The sequence below is a fragment of the Ischnura elegans genome, chromosome 8 (assembly GCF_921293095.1).
Source record: "Ischnura elegans chromosome 8, ioIscEleg1.1, whole genome shotgun sequence".
Taxonomy (NCBI): Eukaryota; Metazoa; Arthropoda; class Insecta; order Odonata; family Coenagrionidae; genus Ischnura; species Ischnura elegans.
In genome coordinates, this window is record NC_060253.1 from 55,256,399 (window position 1) to 55,281,076 (window position 24,678).

At 38.6% G+C, this 24,678-nt stretch overlaps 1 protein-coding gene and 1 non-coding gene across 3 annotated transcripts in view; one reads left to right on the plus strand and one right to left on the minus strand.

The window, feature by feature from the left end:
- LOC124163372 (nascent polypeptide-associated complex subunit alpha, muscle-specific form-like) overlaps positions 1-24,678 on the minus strand; it is a 385,994-nt gene that overhangs the window by 134,787 nt on the left and 226,529 nt on the right. The window lies entirely within an intron of this gene.
- Positions 1,896-1,977, plus strand: Trnas-gcu. The gene has a single exon. It is a non-coding gene; the product is annotated as a tRNA-Ser (tRNA).

A 24,678-nucleotide genomic window follows, 5' to 3' on the forward strand; every position in this document is an offset into this window, starting at 1 on the left:
TAGAAAGATTGAACATAAATCTGGCGTCGCCAACTCGAAAATTCATATACACGAGGAGTTGACAATTTAACAGCGTAAGTTGGTGAACATTATGAAATAGTCTACTTAGTGTAAGCCTACCTATTGTAAGTGGAGGTAAGCTCAAGTTTCCCTTGAAAGTGACGAGTAGAGAGATAAAATATACGAGTATTATAAAAGTATTGCAGTTCCTCTAAATTCTATTTCATGATTAAAAACTCATTTATGACACTATTGATCTTCTTGCCATAGTGTCAAGTTACGCCAAACTATGTCGTAATCTTCTTCTAAAATTTCCCTCCATTTCCGGCAACGCAGAGAATTTGTACAACTCCATGTTATATGCCTGAGTACACTTGGTACCTACAGTTAACTGCTCCCCTTATAAATGAGTGAAGACGATATTATGAGGTAAATGTTGAGAAAGACCACCATTTCACTCTACGAAATGTATTTGAAGATTTGACTCGTGCCATCATTCATAAAACGAAGTCGAAAAGAAAGCCGTAAATGGAGAATTAGCCAGAAATAAAGCGGTTTAGGTTATATATGAACTAAATATAGGAATATGAAATAACGCGGTCAAAAATGAACATATTTATAATAAGCGGAAAAAAATTCCTCACAGTAACAGCATAAAACAAAAAAAAGTAGGAGAGCATAGAAAAGGTTTGGTGGTTTGAGGCGTCACTTTGTGGAATTTACTTATGATGAATTAAAATGAACTTCGTTTTTCCACATAAATATTTATTTAATCACGACCGTGGTTAAATGAATATTTATGCGGAAAATAAATTTCATTTTCATTCATCATAGAAAAGGTTTTTCCGTAAACAAGGTTAGTTATATAACTGATAACTTCAGCCTAACTCTTTGAAACCTCTCCATATTGGTAATAAAAGAATAAAACTACGTAAGGTTCACTTGTATATTTAAGTTTAAATAATACAAGTAAAACCTTTAAAAATATATTAGTGGACTTACAAAGTTTGATTCTTTTATTTCCAAAGTCACTTATATTGAATAAATCACTTTTACGAATCCTTTGATCGAAAATTTTAGCGGGAGCAGTTGGAATCAGAGTTCAGTAATTGCTTTGGTACGTGTTGGCACCCATCACCTGCATTTGACTAATTCATCAGAGATATTAAACCTAGAGAATGGAATAATTTGAATTGAAAAACGCAAAACTCAAAAAAAAAGTTATTGAAGAAATATGAATGATTCATTGAATGAAAGCCACCTGTAGCAGGTCTGGCATCTTCATACCTGTCCGTTAGGATTTGGAGTCGTGGCCTTGTCAGACTTTCATTAGTCAAACTCGCTTGCGTTCGTTCACGTCGGCGGATGAATGGCGATTATCGACTTGACAAGCGGAACGAGGTGTGATTAAAAATATGCGTCAAACCCGGCGGACACCGTTAATCTTGTATCACTCGGGACTCCCGATAGTCACGACACACTAACGTTTATTACATTTAAGCCCGTCGAATGCTCTCCTTCGTGATTTTAGGAGATAACCGCCGTGGCCGACTAGACAGCGATGAGTCTTTCTATTGTAACAAATATTGCTAGAAGTAGGTACTCGACGTGAAATGCGGCATCCAAGTATAAGCCCAGGCTCGCCCCACTCGCTAGGGGAGGTGCCCACACCTGCGGCTTTTCCTGGTGACTTTGCCAGTTTCGATAATATATGTAGATAAATTTCTTACTTAAAAGAAATTAAGAATAAATAAACGGCAAAAACCTTTGAACATTTTAATTAACTTGAGCTATTAATTGAAGATTACGGTTAAACGAAATGGTCATGCTGAATGCATTTAAGGTATTATGTAGATACTCTAATGACAGTATTTTATCCCCTTACATAAATATCAGACGAGGTGGCCGAGTGGTTAAGGCGTTGGACTGCTAATCCAATGTGCTCTGCACGCGTGGGTTCGAATCCCATCCTCGTCGATTCATTTTTGCCGTCCTCGGAGGCGGAGGACTGAGATACTCACCTTTCAAAACGAAGGTCGCGGGTTCGAGTCCCTCCCGGGTAGGTTGCGGCTCTTCAGGGAACGGATATTCTAGTACGCTTATTTGATAAATCTTATGAAAAATGCCAATATGTAGGCCGAACAGCGCTGTTTTCGGAAGTTTGGAAATAATTAAAAATATCTCGGCAACAAAGGAACGCCCACGGGTGCCATATGGCACCCAGTGTAGTGACGATCCAATACTCCTGCGATGCATGTACTATGTGAATTTTAGCGTACATTTCGGTGCACATAATTAGTAGAAGGTTTCTTCTAATATTAATCATAAACTTTAGATTGTGTTCGTTATCTTGAGATCATATGTATCATATTTTATAAAATTAAAGATGAGTGATTTAAAAAAAAAACTTTGGGAGCTGATGGGGATTAAATAAGCTAAACTGAACATGTGGTAAAAGGACCAGTTCCTCGCAATCTTAATGACCAATCTTTCATTTCATTTGGATTTACTTGCAAAATATATTTTAAAAACAAAGCAAGAATGCGAATGGAAAAGGTCCCACCCACCGTTTTAAAAGGTAAACTATTTCGTAGGGTCATTGCATCATCTCACAAAAATCATGACCTTGCGTGGTTAGTCCAGGTTATATCAAGATTTAAAATGAACGAGTTTTATCAAAAGGTCGGTCAGAGATGTAAACTCTTTGGCGTTTTTCGCGTGAGCTAAATGAAAAGTACGACTATTTCATCAAACTTGAATCATGCGACATTTATTTGAAAATAAAACAATTAATGTGCAGCAGACAGAACACGGCTGCGTTTAATCTCCAATGCAGAGAAATAATCTCAGGCGAAAACAAATGATATAAAAAAATGCTGGCGACAATGACCGATATATTTCCAGTGGTAACGCTGATTAAACTAAACGGAATTTAGCTATAGTTTGCCGTTTGTCAAATGAGGACGCACCCGTTAGCTAAAACGCATATGAACTATGTTTTCTAAAAAAAACCGACAATATGAGAATTATAAAAAATTTTAATTTTTCCTGGTGAATATTTCTGATGAATATTTCTCGGGTTATAAGCCATGTTAATTAATGCTTCTATATGAGCCGACGTTTCGGGAGAAGACTAGTCTCCCATCCTCAAGGCTGTGTTACTTTGTGGAAGTCCAATTTCACACTTAAGAATTGAACAATGAAATTGGACCTCCATAAAGTAACACTTGAGTGTGAAATTGGACTTCCATAAAGTAACACTTGAGTGTGAAATTGGACTTCCATAAAGTAACACAGCCTTGAGGATGGGAGACAAGTCGTCTCCCGAAACGTCGGCTTATATAAAAGCATAAACCTGGCTGAGAACCCGAGAAATATTCGTCAGAAATATGAAAATATTTCTCTTTCATCAACAAAATTTCTTTTGTTTTCCCCTTTTAATTCAACACAAAATGTGTCAGGATTTACTGATGATTGCCAGTGGTGGGATTTGAACCCGGTCCCACCCAATCCCAGCTTCAATGCTATTTGGAGTGTACCTCAAGTGCAGCATTCCTTCCTTCGTGTGGGACGCTAAGCCGTGGTCCCTTTGGCGCCTATAATTAAGAGCTGGCTAATGCCGACGCCGAAATAATCTCCACTCTTCCTCCCATTACCAGTCATAAGGCGAAAATGACACAGTCTGTCGGTCGACGCAACATAATACCAACCTACCAAATATTCTCACTCTTGGGGTATTCCTTGGTTGATAAAAGTAACTGGTTATCGTTTTTGAGTCCCAATCGAGACTCGACGAACTTCGACGAGTAAACCGAGCTTTAATCGGAACAATGAAGTTTGATTTAGAAGCATCGGACCATTAAACAAGCATCTGCATAGTAACATGAATATACCGGGCTTTAATCTTTACCATCGAGTTTAATTTCGATACATAGAACCATTGAACTCAATTTACCGGGCTTCAATCATTTTCAATCTTCAGTTTTCATTTCGACTCTCTATTTTCCTAACACTGTTCCCACGAATACTACATTTAAAATCCCCTTTCCTTTTAAAACATGCCCGATACAATTCTCCTTTTTCTTTTGCATCGTCATCACTATCACTGGTCAACAATCCTAAGATTGGTTTGACGCAGCTCTCGACTCAATTCTCCTATCAGCTAACCTTTTCACACCTACGCATTTCTTCTCTTTCACATCCTTCATTACTTGTTCCATATATTTTGATCGAGGTCTTCCTTTTCCGTTCTTGTCATCCAATTGTTCCTCGACGATTATCTTCATCAGGCCGTCATGTCTCAAGATGTGGCTATAAGGCTGTTCCGTCTTATTATTAAGGTTTTCACGAGGCTTCTTTTCTCTCCTACTCTTCTTAGGACTTCCTCATTGCTAACTCGGTCGATCCCTTTGATCCTTATCATTCTTCTGTAGAACCACATTTCGAGGGTCTCTATCTTTGCTTTCTCCGATGGTGTCGTTCTCCATGCCACACTTCCATGTCCCTTTATATTCCACGCATAGGATTCGCAGTTACTCCACTCACTTTATATCATGACATGATGGAAATCTCTCTAGCAAGTGCGTACCCAGGATCATAACTGGTGTGTGGGCAAGCCATGGTCTAGGGAGGGGGCAAGCCAAGTTGTTACATTTTAGCATGAAAAAGGTGAATTAAACCAACATTTTAAGAAAATTATAACAGCGCCTTATTAGTTTATGAGATTATTATCTTGAAAAAATTGTTTTATTTCAGTTACATATCTTATACTAATACGTATCATTTTTCGTGGGTTTAAAGAAAATCTGTTGAATACTTTCGTTTCAATTCAGTACTCATTTTGCTTAATGACTTTTGCGCTTTTTGCTTCTAGGGGAGGGCAGCTGCCCCCCTTCCATCACTGGGTTCGCCCATGCTCTCGAGTAAAATATTCCGGAGGTGAACTAGTCCCCCATTCGGATCTCCGGTTGGGGACTTCTTGAGAGGGTACATCGGTCAAAGGTGATGTAATGTTAAGGATAGGAGCATGGAACGTTAGACCGCTTCGTACCTGTGGTAGGCTAAAGAAATTGGAGGTGGAGATGCAGATAATGAACTCTCTTTCTTCTCCTCACCCACAAAAGCGTTGATCCTATCCCTATCTCTTCTTCCCAAAGTCCACATCGTCTTACTATGGCGTAGCAATGATATTGAAAACTAAGAGCGTCCGCTAGTTCAAAAGCATCGTTAAGAATCGCAGCTAGACTTGGCGTTGTTTTTATCAACATAGCTTTGTTCACTTAGCCTGACTTAACTTTAATTAAAAAGTCAACTTAACTTTGGTTTCGTTCCAAACCGTGTGTTCGTCCTCAGTAGCCTAAGACAGGGGTCTCCAATTTACTAGGCCACGAGGGCCACATTCCAAGTTCCGTACCGCCCCGCGGGCCGGATAGCAAATTTGCCGATGACTGAAGTATTCGATACCAACGTCTACTGAAGAATCCGGTGGCGTATTTCTTATTTACGAAAAGTTGAAGTCGACTTTGACGTGCAGTACAGCGCTGCAATGCTCCTAGCGGCGCCTCACAGAGTTAAACGAGCGAGAATCGCGCGCTACTAGAAAAGGGTGCGCGGGCCGGATGAAAGCCCTTCGCGGAACGGATCCGGCCCGCGGGCCGTATTTTGGAGACCCCTGGCCTAAGATATTGCTCATCGCCTTAATGATCCAATCCCATCCAACTCCCCCTTTTCTTTGGCATAATTCTCAATAATATGTACTTCCCTTCCTAACTCTCAGCACCTCCTCATTCCTCACTTTGTCCACCCACTACACTCTTTCCAGCCTTCTCCACACCCATCTCACATCTCAAAAGGGTTGGTCCTATCCCCACCTCTTCTTCCCAAGGTCGCTGGTAGATAACACCCTTCTCTTCTTATTAAAAGCTTCCTTTCCCACAGCTATTCTTTTGTTGATTTCTGTCTTTCTCCTCCAGTCTTCAGTCAGCACGCCTCCTAGATATCAATTTCTTTTAACTTGCTAACCTTAACATAAAACATTTTAAACTAAGAAAATCTTAATCATCTAATTTGATGTAACATGAATGTTTCGGGCTTTAATCGTAACTATCGAGTTTCATGTCGACGCATCAAACCATTGTGCTAGCCTCTGCATATTGATATGGATGTCCTGGGCTTTAATCTCAACTATCAAGTTTGATTTCGATGCATCGCACCATTAAACTAGCCTCTGCTTAGTAACTTGTATGATATGCGGACGATATGGTGGAAGTTCGCAATATTAGGAAATGATACATAGCAACATCTCCACAGGATATCCTGCGGAAATATCGTACTGCCTCATTCAACTTGCATGCATTGTAACATGAATGTACCGGGCTTTAACCTTGACTATCGAGTATAATTTCGATACATCAAACCATTGTAGCAGCCTCTGCATAGCAATGGCGTAGCTAGGAAATTGCTTTGGTGGGGGATGAGAGGGCTTTTGGGGGGTTGAAGGGGGTTTGTGGGGGGTACCCTCCCAGGAAACTTGTTTAGGAAAATTTTTGAAAAAATAAAATGCCCGAAAATGAATTTTAAATTATTTGGTTACATAAAATTTAACTATAAGCAGATGAAGTTATTATAAATCAAATCAAGGCAAGATTTTAAAAAATATTTTGATTTTTCTGAAGCTTTTAGGGGGGATATATCCCCCCATACCCCCCCTTTAGTTACGCCACTGCTGCATAGTAACATGAACGTACGGATACGTCCAGTGCGTGGGAGAGAGAAAAATAGAGAGGGACTGTACCAGGAGGAAGGGGAGAACGTACGAAAAAGGAGTATAGCGGAGATGAGTGAGGGGAGGTGGGCTGGAGGGAGGGAGGAGGGTGGGCGAGTAGGTAGGGGTGGAAATCGCCGAAGCGGAAGGCAATGACGTCATGCCGCCCACTTGTACGGAGCGGGTGACGGGAGTGGAGGGGGAGGGGAGCGTATTGTGGAGGGGGTAGGGAGGAGGAAGAAGGAGCAGAAGTGATACGGAGAGGGAGCGAAGGAGAAGTGGTTGAGGCCTTCCATCGATCTATAGAGGCCGTGGCTAAGGGATGGAGGAGAAAGCGTATATATACGTACACGTAAGTTTGTTTCTATGGGCATTGGGGAGACGGAGCGAGTAAAAAGATGTAGGGAGGAGGTTTTGAGAAGAGCTTACGAGGATGATGCGAGGAATATGGGTCGATCCAATGCCGGTTTGCATCGATTCTCGATCGGTTCGATTTCTCCAACCCGCGATACATTGATGTGCTCACGTGCCTCGGAAAGAATACAACAAGGGGTATGTATAGAGGAGGCCCAATTGAAGGCTGATTTCTGTTGTCACTTCGGTCACATTTTATTCGGCTTTCAAAATTGTCCGCGGCGCGGTGATGAGTGCAATGCGATCCACTTTTTCCAATATTTTGCAGTATAATGTTTGTAATTGCTAGGAATAGCATTGAAAAATTATGAATTTGATAGACAACATGAGCATGAATATAAATTTAGATTAACATCCGTAATAATACCTTATTTTCCCTTGAAACTCGGATCATTTTGTTCGTTAGCGACGCGAGTGGCGACCCAAGAAAACCCATTTAAATGCGCGGTGGTTGACAACACATTAAAGGCCAACTTGAGGATCCTCTTTTGTAATATTCGTGGAATGCACTATCCGGCCGTAGTGTTGAGACGTAATTAACCAGCGAATTAATGTTTATTCATTTTATTTATTTAATTAGAGACGTACACTCAGCATTTCTGCCAATTTACATATGACGCGAAAAAAAACACCCAATATAAACGTAAACAAACAAAACGAATGCGGCAGCAACTATTTTTCTTAAATTAAAAATTACTAAATCGTCAGAGAGGACAAATGTTTTGGATGGTGCGAGTACTAAGCGGGTGGGAGAAACTAAGTAAAAGTAGTAGAGAAGTAATGTTATGTAAGCGGAGAAGGAGAGAAGTTTTTTACGTTTTTTAGTTAAAAATATCTAACACAGTATTTATAAATCTCCTTTGACCGGAATACTACTTAAAAATAATATTGATAATTCTTCCAAATTAAGCGTTATGTGCAGTGGCGTAGCGAGGGGATGGATCCGTGGGTTCAGACCCCCCGAAATATAAAAACACCATTATTTTACTTCAGAAAAGAAAATAAAATATTGAAAAGTCATGTACATACAAAATATTTCTTTGAAAATTTTTCTATTATTGAAAGTGTTAAAATTAGTTAATAACGCTTAACTTAGTACCATGTTTTTATTTTAATTTTCCACCCTGTTTTTGGACCCCCCCCCCCCCGAACCAAAATCATAGTTACTCCACTGGTTACGCGAATCAATAAATGGAAGTTAAGAAGCAATTAAGTATGGAAACAAGAACACCTAGCTAAACGTGGCAAGGTCTAATTAGGTCCACACTGTAATTACCGATGATAACCGATAGGTGGTTAGCATCGATTCTCGATACAGAAATTACGCGGGTGATCGATCTCCGATACCCATAAAATCGATTCTCGATTCAAAGTAAGCCCATGAATTCGTAAAACGAGAGGGCGAAGAAGTATAGCCATGAGTCAACGAATGGGAATTGTGGAGGAGGAGAAAGGGAAACGAGACATCTTTTGGTCGATGAACCTCGCCTTGATTTTGGATACAACCACCTCATATTTATTTGCATGCGAAAGACCTCGAAGGGCTATGCATGATGTATGGTGATGGAAAAAGGTGAGGAATAATATCAAAATACTGATATAAACTTTTTATGATGTTTCTTGGAGTTTAGGTCAATTGAAACCAAGTTATAGCCAACGTTTCGATTTATGTAAAATCATCCTCAGGGCTATGAAAGTGAAAACATGAACAATATAAAATACAAAGATGACAACGATATACAATATTTTTACATAAAAATGTTACGATCGCATTTTTATACAGTAATATAATTTAAAGTATACTCATAGGTATATATATAAGAACAGAATAGAATACACAAAAAATTTTGACATACCTCTTAACTATGTACATATTTATTGATGTTGTGTTACTAAAGTATTGCCACACCTAGTTACCATTAATTTTGGTTGAACATCATAAAAAGTTAATTGAACAAGGTCAAGAATAGAAGAGGAAAAATACTGATATAAATTGAGGAAAAGGAAACAAAGGAAATAAAGGAAATAACATGAAAAAAAGAAAAATAACAAATGAAAGATAGAAATGTTACAAAAAAACTCGGTTTTCAAGGCACTGCAGGAACAAGTTACTTTGTACGCAGTCAGGCGCACGGATGCAAAGTTAAATACACCAACGGATGAATTTAGCCGTGAAAAAATATTTGACTTAGCCGGGATTCGAACCTGGATCTCCCGTTTGCCGAAGTTCGCGCAGACTTGGTGGTGGAACTGGTTAACACGCCTAACCGGCAATCGGGAGATCCGGGTTCGAATCTCGGCTAAGTCAAATATTTTTCATAGCGAACTTCATCCGTTGGTGTATTTAACTTTAAAAACTCGCTTGCCAAAGGATACGAGTGAGTTTCTGTTCTGTGTTGAAAATGACGCTGAAATTGACAAGAATACAAAGCAATAGAATCGGGGTAGCGAGAGGTGGTTTTCCAATGACGTAGATTCGTTCTCTAAACGAATCAAAACGCATATTAGGAGCCTCTGTTACAAAAAAAATTGAGCCGATTTTAGCGCTAACTTCATGTATTGAACGGATTATTTCCTCAATTACTGCAATCGTATGGGGAATATAAACGGCCTATTCTAACAGGCCTGCCTAAGTTCGCTTATTATTGCGAAAAATACTATTTAAGCCGATTTTTTGCTATTTAAGGTTTTTAAAAAGAGAAATGGCATTGTGGTGATCACCAAAATAAAAAAAAATCAATTATCAAATCCAAAATTTTAAATAAACATTGAATTAATTTTCCGAAATAAATTTTTGCTCCTATTCTTGAAAATAATTATATTACCAGGTAGGGCTGAAAAAGTTCTGCAGAGAGTCTATTCCAATCATCAAAAGTCCTGCTAGAGATTGAACACTTCTTTACATAGGTACTCTGTGATCGACATTTCATGTTGAGTTGTCGAATGTATTTTTCGTTTTAGCAAAGCACTCGTATCATATAAGCTGTGCCTGTAATGTTCAATAGCATTGCATACCGTGTTTGCATACCATATTTCATTGACCAAGATTTTACATTGCCATATTATTTTAAAAATCTTAAAAGTAAATGAATAACACTTAATTCAGCTATCTCAAGTTTAGGTGTTATAGAATTAGAAATATCATAGATTTCACTAAGATTAATCAACTGTTTTCCTGAATTTAAATTGGAGATTACTATTTTTATTGTAAAAAAATTATTTATGAGAAATAGAAAAATTAAACCCTACAATAAACATACAATTCAATTACGTGATTCGTTCGTCGAAACCGTGTTGCTTCACTATCTTTTTTCACTGTAACCAGTTCCCACACGATGCAAGGGGTTCTTATGAACTGTCCATTGCTCTCATTACTTAATTTATCATTCGCGATTAGCAACCTGTCAAAATGCAACGAAGCGTTAATTACAGTTGAAATCACAAACGGAAAATGAAAACATAAGAGTGACAATTATTAACCGCTTGAAGATTGATTATGGTAGGATGATTGGGATCATAAACAGGTTAGTAATTACGACGTGGGTCATAAAAAATTTCGTAGAACCCTATGCTGCGGTCATAGGCTTATTGATATTTAGCATTTAATTAAATCACAAGTCCGATATGCCTAACAAATGCAAATGATATTAAACTACTTGAACAGGCTAACACATTTTACGACCAAAAATAAGTGTTTCAACGAATAATAACGTCAAAATCAATTTCAATTTTGAGACTAAAACAAACTCATTCTGCTATGCTTCATAAAAAATTATTTCATTGACCTAGACAATACATTGCCATGTTATTTTAAAACCCCTAAAAGTAAATGTATAATAATTCAGTTATCTCAAGTTTAGATGTTATATAATAAGAAAAAACTTAGGTATCTAACACCTTCTTTCGGAATTTAATAATTCCCATCGATAAAGGGGGTTTCCAGGATTAAAACTGGTAGCAAGCCATGGTCGTTCAAGTTGTAACAATTTACCAAGGAAAAGGTGAAAGAAACCAACATTTAAGAAAATTATAACAGCGTTTTATTAGTTAATAAAGTTATTTGCTAGGAAAAAATATTAGCTACGGTTCTTCTACTAATATCATTTTTCATGGGTTTAAATAAAATTTGTTGAAAACTTTCTTTTCAATCCAGTCCTGATTTTAGTTAAAGACTGTCCCGATTTTTGCTTCTATGGGGGCCAGCTGCCCCCAAATGCCCCCCGCTGGGTACGCCCACTATGGAAGCTTCCGCGCAGTGGTGCTGTAGGCGCAGCTAGGCTTTCGGGTGGTACGCCGCGTCGATTCATCAGGCATCTTTAGGGTGCTGCAACGCCGGCGAAACTGTCGACACGAAGAAAAATAGACGCGGAGGACAACCCGGAAGCCTAGCTGCGCCAAACATTCCTAGTATTACCCTAAAAGTTAGATAAATCACTTTGCTATGATATTTGGCAATAGTGTCATGGCAAAATTAGCAGTCCCGTAACGCATTTACAGTACAGTGCAACGATTCACCCAACCAATTCAACCAAGCAATTCAGAAATTCACCCAACCACCAATTTTTTCAGCAAATATAGAAGAAATAATCGAAAAATAATTAATGCATTATCGTATCATAACAAATCATATCAGGCAATTTGGAAAAGGTATTGTGCGTACATTAATTCCAAAATCTTCCATGACTGCAGTTAAACCGTATGCGACATTTTACTATGGTTGCGAACGTATATAGTATAAATTTTGTCGCACCAAAATTGACAAGAGCGTTATATGACTATCATGTCTTTTCTTAACCAGTGCCATAACGGCGTTACGGCAACAAGACAGCACTGATATTGGGTACTGCTAAGCAACCTGTGAAAAATGGGAGGAGACATTCTCGTGTACACAAGGAAGGGGGGAGAATAATAGTAGGAGAAGGGTGTGGAGGGGAGGTGGAGATGCATGACGTAGCAATGGAGGGGAAGGTGATGCAGGAAAGTGGTGTGAGGCGTGAGGGAGGAAAGGGGTAACGTTTGCCCGGAGGATGAGATAAAGAGAGTATACACATACACAAGATACCCATCCCCTCCCGTAATGCTTTTCGCGGGGGCGGGAGATGAGGAGGGGTGGTCCAGGGTTGGCGTGGGGTGGGGCAACCGTTCCTCCGACCGCCCCAAGGTCGTGCGGGTGACAGGTGTTTATACATTTTTTTTTCGTTCGTCTTCTTTTTTTTATTTCATATTCCCACCGTGCGCAGGGTTTCGTCCGGCGCCCACGCGTTCAAAATAAAACGACCACCGGCAAGGACGTTAAGACTTTTTTACAGCGGCGGTTCGGGCATATATCTCCTTCCTCTCTCTCTCTGCATCTACGGCAACGAGAGGTGATAAGGTACCAGCAAAAGAATGGGATTAAAAAACCCAGCGAACGGGGTCAAAATGTGTGGATCAACATTCTTATGACTCAAAAACTATCCATAGTGTCTATTTGCAAGTTCAACGACAGTGTATGAGCTAAAGAATCGCATTAGGTTTGGTACAAATTGTGCGTACGATATCGCACTCAGTACTTTAATATATTTATTTACTTAATGCAGTCCAAAAACAGCAGGAGGCCAATTAAAGAGGACTCACAATATAAGAGAACAATTCATTAATATTTAGCAAAAATTAACCAACGATGAAGTAAATATTATTCAACAATATTAACAAAGAGATGCGCTTTGATTTAAACAGACGTTTGTTCTTGCGGAAAGAAGACGCAAAGAAATACACACTTAAAATATTATTTTCCTTATTTCCTTCCTTATATTTATCAGTTTTTCGTTTTAATTCCTTTATCTTCTTTCCCAATTTAGCTCCTCTAGTTTGCATAAACAAATATGTTGCTATGATTGTTCGTTTGTATGACTGCCGCGCCGCCACTGGAATTTGGTGGCCATTTTTTGAACTAATTCCCATACTCAATTTCATATGAATAGACAGAGAAATAATTGGAAATTTATAGTTTTCATAATTTTTCCTGGGATTTCAGACAATTTTAGAGGGGGTCTTCATAAGACTTTTTGCCGTATCTCGTCTCGTTCACCCCAAACATTTGTCTGAGTGAGTGAATGAATGAATGAATGAGTGGTCGGGAAGGGACTTTATGATATATAGATAACAAAGAATGGTAGACTTCATCGGGTGGTGCGAGGAGTAGGGGGAGATTACGATAGAGATGGTGCAAAATGGATGAGGGATGATAAAAAGGGTCGAAATCTGGAACACATTTGGAAAATGAGTTCATGGAGGAAGGAAGTCTGAATAGAAAAGAGCGTATAGAGACAGAAAGGCGGGGGATGAAACAATGAAATAAGTCACTCGACCTCGTCGTGCGCGAAGGAAGACGAAGCGGAAAAAAAGAAAGAAAGTTAGATGATCTGTACTTGCCGTAAATAATATTTCAGAAGAGTCCCCAGCATATCCACTACAGCATTATTACTTCATTAAGTCAAACGGCGCCTTAAGCGCAAACATACAAATAAATTCACAGGTAAGGAAAGAAAGGGATAAGAACATGTAATAGTAAAAGGACGAGGACAACGGTGCTGTGGTAGATGGAAAATAGCCAGAAATCCCAGGGTAAAAATGCGGCCTGACTGGGACTCGAACCCAGAACCTCCCGGTTGCCGGCCGGGTGCTCTACCAATTGCGCCGCCCCCCGCCGAAATCACGATAAAATCTAAGCGTCCTGGTAACATATCAATGAAAGCAATCCACTACAAAAGGCAATTTTTTTGTAATAATAGGAGCGGTTAATAAATGAGGCCAGTAAAAATTTGCAAAATAAGGAAATAGGTGAGATCAGTAAATATTTTCCACATGGAAATCACGACTACTTTCCACTATTCCTGCCGAAGACATATTTATACAGTAAATGCAGGGAACCTTATGATGAGCCACATATGACTCAAAATGTAAAGAAAATAATGGCTTGATTCTACAAATTTTTAGCGCAACTCAAAGTAAAAAAATCACTAGATATAGCCGTGAATACTGAGTGGGTTGGTTGGCCAACAAACATTTGGAAATTTTGCCTTAAATTCAAGACACCAGCATTGAACGTGTTAACCCCGTTGGTACCTTTCATGATTGCTGCTAAACCGCATTACGGTGCATAGTGGTATCTGTATCAGGCTACTAGATAGCTAAAATTTTGATAAGTTTTCAACGGAGCAAAGAGTCCAGGAACGGGTAGTGAGATAGCCAACTTTCCAATCATTCCCATAAATATGATGTCGAATATTCTGATGAAATAAAGATGATGGAATTTGCCAAAGTTTTTCCCAAAAATTTCAAATCTATATTTAATAATCTATATCAAACTGAAACCAATTATGTGGATTTAATGACTTTTAATTGATATTATCCCACCTTGTTTATTACTTAACACTTTGAAACCGAGCGTCATCTGTAGATGACGCACTGGACTCCGATCAGACCCGAGCGTCATCAATAGATTACGGCCGACTACGCTACTAAAAAAGTTTCGGATCTGGGGAAAGTTAAAATTTTTACCTTCGGGCTGAAAGTGTTAAAAGTAATTATTATCATAGTATTCCATGGATTAAAATGGGTTTCCATGGAGTATTTTAGAAATGCTTTGTCAGCCTCCCATTCCTTAATGTACTTCCCTCTTCCATTCTCGATAAGGCTTAGTCCCTTTCATTCTATCAAAGAATCCTATTCTCTTCCTTCCTCTCCATTATTTACCCAACATTCTGCCTCTAAAGCTGTTTTCAATACCCCCTCCCCGCTAAATACTCCCCTAGAAGCTGCCTCTCCACACCCACCATGTCCAGCCGACGCGTTTATATATGACATTGGCTGAAAACAGCCTCCGCCATTTTGCTATATATCTATTGTTAATTATGAAACAAAATCTTTATAGACCCTCTAAATGGAAGACAAAAAAGTATAAATTAAGATGGTATAACAGTTTTGTCTACAAAACTATTCATGAAACCATTGCACGAAGATAAAGTTGGCAACTTTCAGAAAAAATCGAAGGTGGTCGTTTTTCGCTAAGATCAACTTTGACCTCAAATATATTGTTAACGTGAATGCACAGGAATGAAAAAATCTGGCAAGTTATGCAAAATTTATTTGAAAATATGTATGCAAAGGTTCAACTTCCTAGCTCAAATTTATCGTTTTTGAGGTTTTGGCCAGCTTTTTTCGATTCTAGCCCTCTGTGCGACGTTTTGCACCATTATTGAACATTTTCGGCATTTGAGAATGTTTTAATAGTCGTTCTTAAATGAAGTCGTTCGAATAATGAATTCAACATCGATTGAATCGAGTATTGTAATTTGATGTTTGGTAAAATGATCGAGTATTTTGAGTTACATGCTATTTGAAAATTCTCAAGCCCTGAAGATGCACGGAAAATAAGCGAAACTCGGTCGTATGGGTTGGTTTATTTTTTAGGTGACCGATCTCCAAAATATCAACTATGATATAGTAATTATATTAACGACATCTTCTTTCTATTTTCTTCATCCATATGAATGATTTCACTCAGAGAAAAAGATCCAGCGAAGAAGTTACGAGTCAGTCTGTCTCGTTCAAAAAACTTTTTCTGATATTAACCGAGGAAATCGAAGAGGGACTAGGTTTAATACGTAAAAGTTTTTAAAGTATAATAGTCATTCATAACGGAAGTCCGTCCTTATGGACATCTCAAATTTTTATTTGATTTAATGTTGACGTGCAGGCCGGAGTCAGTCGTGAAAATTCTATTTATAATCCTACCTTAAACGATAGAATGCCTAGGTAGCACCATGGTGTTGAAATACCCGGATATTTCACATAGCCATTTCGAATTTTTTAACCCAAATGACATTTAATCTATTCGCAGTTTTAGGCTATACCCTGTGACTTCGAGTCCCCTTAGAGTCAAATAAATGAAGATTGATACTTAAGATACCAAATTACCCGAGCAATAAAAAAAGTTTAGCAGAAATTTCGGATCAGTTTATCGCTGGAAGGCTATCGTGGTGATTGCTCACGAGCCACTTCCATCGTTAATCCCGACCTTAATACCATTTTCACCTTTAGCCATTGCTTTTATCGCGATCAAGAGAGACGAATAAAATCATTGTGGATGGAGATCACAAACTCCTTGGCCGTGAACCTTGGCAAAACAGGTTTTTTTTTCAACACACGTTCACCATTACCTGAAAAGATCGAGAGATCAATAGAGAAGGCTATTATACACGAATAACGACTCCATTTGGTCAATTGTCGTAGGCGCTAATATTCAATCCAATAGCATTCAGGGCTTTCTCTCCGAGCATAATTATGATCGCCCAAAAGATCTTTATTCGTTTAACCATACAGAGTGTAGAGGAAATAACTAATTAATAGCCAAGGATGCCTGTCATTATACCATGCATATTTTCCTCCCATGTCCTTCCTATAGAAAAGTTTCTTAAAATAAATTATTAACTACTGTTCTTCCAGTTCCCTTTAAAGAGGATAGTATTTGGTAATTAAATATGGAACACGCTTTCCACCACAAACAGTATGGCTATCTCGTTATTAACTTATAATGCCATATTTTCCACGAGGGTTTACACACTTTTCAGCTCTTTTGAAACTTGCCGTGAGGCGTATATCGTTTCACACATTCAGTGACTGTAGTCCAGTAACTTTCAAAGTGAATTTTATTTTCCTTCAACATCTACATCTACATGTTACCATGAAAGCTTCCTAAAGAGGTGTTTTCCAGGGGGGAAACAACACTAACATGCAACAGAGAAATGTGAAGTAAACTAGAAATTAAGAACTGTTTCCGTCTATTGCTATATTTTTCTACCAAATATTATATTAATTATAAGTAGATGTATTGCTAAGAGAAATATATAGCTCCCAACATCAAATTTTTGCCATGAAGACGTGTGTACGAAGGCGTAATCAAAATAGCGTCGTGTAAAGCGGTGAATTGCTAGAACACATGCGAGAATGCGTGGACGTGAGACGGCAAAATAGCCCCTGTTCTAATTTCGTTCTTGAATTCGCGCAATTCCACGCCATTTTAGAAATTAATGCAGTTCTAACCTGCGGAATTCCGTGCCTCGTGTAAAACGGCCTTAACACCAGCGTCACACGCCTCATGAGTCGAGCCGCGCATGCGTAATGCCCCACAACAATGCCACGAACTGGGTCCTCATGTAGAAATATAACCACTGAGTCGCCAGTACACCGTGTGGTTGTGATCACAGTTTCCGGTACCGCGATTTATCTTGTCTATTGACGACAGTTTTAAAGAAGTCCGCCAGCATCGTCAGGTAATTTTAGTTATACTATGTCCGATGACGAACTTCAATTAGAGCATTCAATTGTTAATCATGCAAAAGGTGGTCCGATGACGTCCCTCAGTTTTAATTTTACCGCAAGAAATACATATGTATCTGCGAGGGAGCCATCCAAATGGTGTTCGGCAGGGTTGAATGATCAATAGCAATAGAAGATTCAGGATTCTTAGCACATATTCTAGCTTTAATCAGCATTTTTCCTATCCTTAAACAAGTAATTTTGCAAAAGCCACCGAGAATTAACGGAAAATATAGTCACCTTCAGACAAGAAACTTCTAATTGTATCTGAGGTTCCTCGGCGTTTCTCCACATTGGTCAACGAAATTTTCAAGATCCAAGTTAAAAATCGAGTTTGCATCGAAACTCCGAGATAAAAGCTCGATCTCAATTACCGCGATTTTTGAATATCAAAAATCGATTTTCGATTTCAATTGAAATCGATTTTTCCATCACTGATGAAACAATGCAGTGTAATCCGGAAATCATGATCGCATATTCTAACCACTGCGGTCGCCTAATCCGGGTGGATGTTGGAACCTTAACGGCGAAGAGAATGAAGGGGCTTATGCCTCGCTCACATCACGATTGTCAGAGCGATCGTCTTAACGATAGTTGACCGAACTAGCCGTGTGAATTCATGTCCTGGCAATAGTTGACGTAGTTCCGAACTTTGCCACTTTACCACTTTGGTTAGGCGCTGCGAGACCGGAAACGGAAGCGACAAGAGAAAGACGAAAAGCTCGTGAAGCTCTATTTTTTTCATAGATTTGTCCAAGGAAGGAAGAATATGGGCGGAAGAAAAATTATTCGGTAAATACACGTCGAACACAGTAATATCTTGACCCTGCATACCTCAACAGCTTTGCCAACCGTCAATTTCCCGTTCACTTTAGATGTCAGCACTAGAGGGCAGCACAGGTTTTAACAATCGTCGTGTGAATGCACGATAGTTCCGACAATCGCTGGAACAATCGTAATGTGAATGAGGCATTATCTGTTTACGCATATGACCTAAGTTTTCCACTGGTTTCTCCAAAGATCATTGACCACTCACTCCGGACATACTGGAACGAAAGAAAGCGATGACGCACACGGGAAAAAATCTCCGTGGATGCGAGGGCAATGGGGCGTTAACAAGGAACATACACGCGTCCTCCAAGTTTGAACGCAATGGGACTGCATAGAGGAGGCCCAATTCCATCGCATAGAAGGCTGATTTCTGTTGCCATTTCGATTGCATTTTATTCGGTTTTCAAAAATATCCGCGGCGCGGTGATGAGAGCAATGCGATAAACTTTTTTCTAATATTTTGCAGCGAAATGGTGGTAATTGCGAATAATAGCAATTAAGAGATATGAATTTGATAAATCTCATCATCATTTGTAAAAATGCTCGTAATAAATAAAAAAAAAGTTCTGCAAATATAGACGATATCCAACGCTTCTTGATTCCAAAATTCTTTGTTGCATACGTTATAAAAATTGTGCAAATATAGACGATATCCACCGCGGTAAAGAAATTGGTGTAGAGAAAGTGAACAATTTAATTCTCATATTTTTGAGTGAACACTAATTTCAGGTAATTGAGAACTGTAGACAGCAGTGAAATTTTCTAGACTCTAAAAAGATTTGATTTTCATAACAGGATTTTTATTTATTTAAGGAGTTGCTCACATACAGCATTTATGCCAATTTATAGTGACGCAGTAACAGACATAAAATTTTAACATAAAAAATTTGAACAGAGAGCAATGGCTTAAGATAGTAAAGAACAAAATAGAAGGCACGAGGAAAGGGAGGTGGAGAGGGAGGTTTATTTATTAGCCGAGGAATGGGACATGGCAAGTTTGATAAATGAGTTTAAGGGCAGAAAAAACGGGTCAATATTGTCTGGTAATGAATTGAGCAATGAGCAAAGGCGGTGTTGGAGTGAGCGCTTAACGAGGGATAGTCTAGGGATAGGCGTATGGAGTAAGGAATGTGTACGAGTGGGTCGGCAAGGCACTCTGAAATTAATGGATGAAAGCGGAAAAAAATGGATTTAATTGCTAATACCTCAAAAGGTAGCCCAATGACATTCATCTGATTATTTTTAGCGAACAACATATCATCTAAGTAATATCCTGCGAGCCATCTACATGGTGCTGGGTAAGGGGTGAGTGATCAGCAACACCGGCAGATACAAGTTTTTTAGTGCATATTCTTGCTTTAATCATCATACTTTCCAATTCCTAAGCTTAAACAAGTAGTTTCGGAACAACCATTAGGGGGTTCCAGAAAATATAAACAAGGTATTTATTAAAAACTCTACCGATTTCGATCTTTTCGGGTCATTATCAAGAGCTAATAGAACTATCTGTTAACTCTTACATCTTGATAATAACCTGAAAAGTTCGAAATCAGTAGAGTTTTTAATAAATACTGTGCGGAATATAGCAAAGTTTATATTTAAATCCATCAAGGTAATACCAAACGAGTCGTTTCTGGTTCAAAAAAGGTGTTTTATGTACTTTCTGGTAGACTTTTAAAAGATTACTGGCTGCTTTCCACAAAAATACATAAATATTCAATGGTGACCGGTTTATATGCATCGTAGCCAGCATTGCACGTGTTCCCATGCAAGTGCATCATAATTAAACATCTAACCAGTGTCGCAAAATAGCTACCTACGTAATTATTATGAAGCTGCAATCAACTTTTGTGCCTGGAAAACCATTCGCACAAGATAATAAAGATCAATCAACATTTAAAAGTTTGCTTGTCCACTTTTATTCACGCTTTCAAACACGATGAATTACGCTATTAAAAGTAGTAAACTAACACAGTGACGCAGCGAGGAAGAGGTTTTTGGGGATAAACACCTTCCCCCCCAGAACTCAGAGATATTTAAAAATTTAATCCATTTTACGTAATTGGATAAATATTACTTATAGAATAGTGCAAGAATTAATAAAATATCCCTCAGAAAGCCGTAACACTTTTGAACCATTTCTCTTAAACATTTTCTGGGGGAAGGCACCCGCACCTCCAGTATTCCATTCCCCCCAGTATTAGTTGCTCCTAAAGCCCCCCCTAACCTTAATCTCTAGCTACGCGCCTGAACTAGCATACAACTGACAGGATAGTGCGTGAAAACTAACATAAGTGAATAATTTCAACCGATTCATGAGTGATGCTGTGGGAGTTCGACATATTGAAATGAAAGGCACTTATCCACAATTATTGAATGCGTAAGACGAGCTTGGCTCACAGAAAAAATTTCGACTTTGGAAAAAAGCAACTATCTTTTATTTAAAAAACGCAAGAGAAATCACTAAGGGCGAGATTTGCTTCAAATGACGTTAATTCGATGACACTTTTATTGAGTAGATACCTCCTCTTTTGAATTTCATACCAGTTTTCTCATTGAAAGACAAAGAAAAAATTACGACCTTCAATAGCGAAGGATATGGCTCAGGCGACCCACACAATATAACTCAACCTGATTAATCTCCCGCAGTGATCGGGTGTTATGAACGGCTCACTCCGCGCCAAGGTTTATTGCATCTTACGCGATCACATAATAACGGTTACGCTCTTTTTCCGTTAGCAGACACGTGTAGACTGAAATACTTAAACTATGCCTTGCGGGATATCACCATAAATGTATTCTTACTCTGAAGGATATAATTCATTGTACAGTTAACTCCTCCTGTGACACCAACTGATGGAAAAAATCTCAATCTAATACAACGACTCCATTTTATTGACAGCTGCAATCCAATGAAATATACTTTCACTAAAAATAAAACAATAATGTTTTAATCATAGACTACCTGTAAAGACAACTTTAACTACGAACTTAAATCATAGACATGTTTTAACAAATTGTCTCAAATTTCAGTTGAGATGAAAAAAATATGAAAAAGGTTTCGTAACAGTTGCTCCCGATTATTTCCAATTTATTGGTCATTAATATGGATGCCGTAGCATAGAGTTAATAAGCATAAATAAAAAATAAACAAACTTTCAACGAGCAAAACTATGGAAGTTGTTCTATGCCAATGTTCACTACATAAAAATCCCTGTACATCATCTACGCATTTTTGGATCGAATTGTTTTCTCCCACTTAACACCGGAATATAATTTCGAGATATTGAAATGCGTAGTTTCTGTAACTTTTATGAAACACTTAAAAGTATATTTCATATCTTGATGAATTTTTCGGGTGATTCCCTTAACTATACAGTTACAATTATTCAATAATTTCTGCTAAATATTTTTTGCACACCTTGCGCGCTATAGGCGTAATATTACGCCGCGTAAAAGCCTTATTTTTCTTCTAGGCATAATATTACGCCATCCGCCTTTTGAAAAATTGTAGTTTGCCATTTTTTAACGAATTGGTAAACCTCTAAATAAACAAGCGAAGAAAGCATGAGCAAAATTAATTCTTTGAAATTATACCAATCATCTATTTCTCGCATCAAAGGTTGTTTGTAAAGAAATAGCACAAAAGTATTGAAAATGGGCTGAAATACTTACCTTCGGTAATAAGGTAAGTATTTCAGTGCTGGCCATTATCAATACTTCCGAATAGGTGTACCTCTAAATAAACTAGTGAAGAAAGCATGAGCAAAATTAATTCTTTAAGATGATACCAAATATTTATTCCTCGTACCAAACGTTGTTTGTTAAGAAATAACACAAAAGTATAGAAACTGACCAGCACTGGAATACTTATCTACAGCACTAAGGTCGCTAAAGTAAGGGCTAAAACTTCGGCTTGCGGGGTGGCATGTGGATACAGATACTTTGTGCGTTTGACGTGACGTTTCCATCATACTTCAGTGGAACTCCTTTAACATGAGGTCAGCGGAGACTCATAAGGTGTCCAGAAGACGAAGACAGGGCGATCAATGGCGCCCTGCGTGACATGAGTGACGGCCACATTGCCTGCTAACCCCGCTTGACCTTTGACTATGAATGGGACACAGCGGCTTCCATTGACCTTTGGTGAGTCCTGGGGCGGAGGTTTGCGTGACGGCCTATTCGCTGTCCTTCGGATTAAAAATTTAATGCCGGGGATAGAAATAAAAAGTGAAGGACGTCTCCTTCTCGGGCATTGTTTGTCTGCTTCTACGGACGGGAGAAGGAATACTTAGAGAAAACGGGGTTGGGTGTCTGGAAAATTGGGATTGAACGGAAATTGCCTTCAAATATCAGATCTACACTAAACGGCTGTCGCTAATTCTAATGACTTATAAGACTAAAATCAATTTTTTATATTTGTAATGATTTTTACCGTAAAAAATCATATGAACATGACACAATTCCAAGTATTAATGACTCAGCAGCATAAAATTGTCATTTATAATACCACAATCAACATAATTCACATCTACATTTTACCCTAAGAGCCGCCTCTAGGGTGTTTGGCAGGGGGTGACCAAATCACCAGCATAGAGCATGCAAGAGGATCCATACACGCTTATCACGCGGTTATAAAAATAATGAAATAATAAAAAAAACGTGCACATACATGTTAGGCGAAGCTTTCTAACGGTTAGTAATTCCCATACATTTTGAGTATGCTCCTGTATGGAAGTGAGGCATGGACAAAGACAGCAGCGGGGAAAGCCGAGGATAGAGGCCTACGAAATTTGGTGCTATAGAATAATGACTAGGATCAAATGGATCAACCGAGTTACTAATGAGGAAGTCCTAAGAATAACCTTAACAAGAAGACGGAACAAGCTTTTAGGTCACATCTTGAGACATGATAGCCTGATGAAGACAATCGTTGAGGGACAAGTGGATGGCAAAAACGGAAAAGGAAGGCCTCGAACAAAATATATGGAATAGGTAAAGATAGTGTGAAAAATAAGAAATACGCAGGTGTGAAAAGTTTAGCAGATAGGAGAATTGAGTGGAGAGCTGCGTCAAACCAATATTTGGATTGTTGATCACTGAAGATGATAAGTAATTCCTGGTCTTACTTAGTAGTTCTATGTAAAGTTATAAAAATGGAAAAAGATAAACATTCCATGAATCGTTCTGGCGAGTGACGCCATTAATTTAATAAATCGAGACACCGTGGTTATCAATGATAGTACGAGGATAGAATGGCATAATAAATCTTTCTATTTTGCAGACTATTTTCTTCTCGTGATCAGGTTTACCATGGTACCCCCAAATAAAAATCCTAGAAGTGCGTAGTGGCCCAGAGAATTGCCCCCACTCCCCACCCTTGAATGTGCAACACCTGTTACTTACGCCGAGATGAACTCTACCGTCACCTATCCCAAGGATCCTTTGGGCAGTACTATTGAGTGAGTGACTTGATACGAGAAGATAGAATGTAAGATCCGAAACTATATCTCCTTCATTCACAAACTGTCGTGTATTTTCGGATCGGTTTTTCCGTAAAATGACTTTTCGGATTAGGATTGTTTCGTACCTTCCCATGTCGTAAATTTTCGGATTCGTAATTCTTCGGGTTCGTACCTCAAAGTGAATTCGCTACGAAACTTTTGAATTTCGAACTTTTAAATGTTTATTTCTTATCGAATCACTTCCTTGGAGACTACCCAAAAGAGGTTGAAGTCATCACTGGCTCGTAGTTTAATGGGCTAAATAAAATTGCTCGAATATTATAAAAGAGAATCCTCAAGTGTGCTTCATAATTTGTTGCCACCCACCGCGAATTTTAACGGGTTTACAATAGTCGCCATTCGCGTCGCTGACGGACATATTGATCCGAGTTTCACGAGAAAATATATTATAATTGGGAGTGTTAACATTAATTAAGATACATGATGATGTGATCTTCAATAGTCATAAATTTTTTAATGCCATCCCTCACAATGAAAAACATTATACTGCAAAATAGTAGGAAGAAAGTAGATCGTAATGCATTCATCACCACGCCGCGGACATTTTTGAAAACCGATCAAAATGCAGCTGAAGTGGCAACAGAATTAAGCCTTCTATGGGATAGAATTGGGCCTCCTCTAAGGAGTCAGTGGCGGATGCAGATGGGGAGCGCAGGGCGGGGCCGCCCGTATCGCCAAACATTGCAGAACCGCAATTATAACTTTTTTATATCATAAGATGGCATTGTCTTGTATACGAGTGTAATAAGTTGTAAAATTGTAAATAAAGTATACAATTGAGAA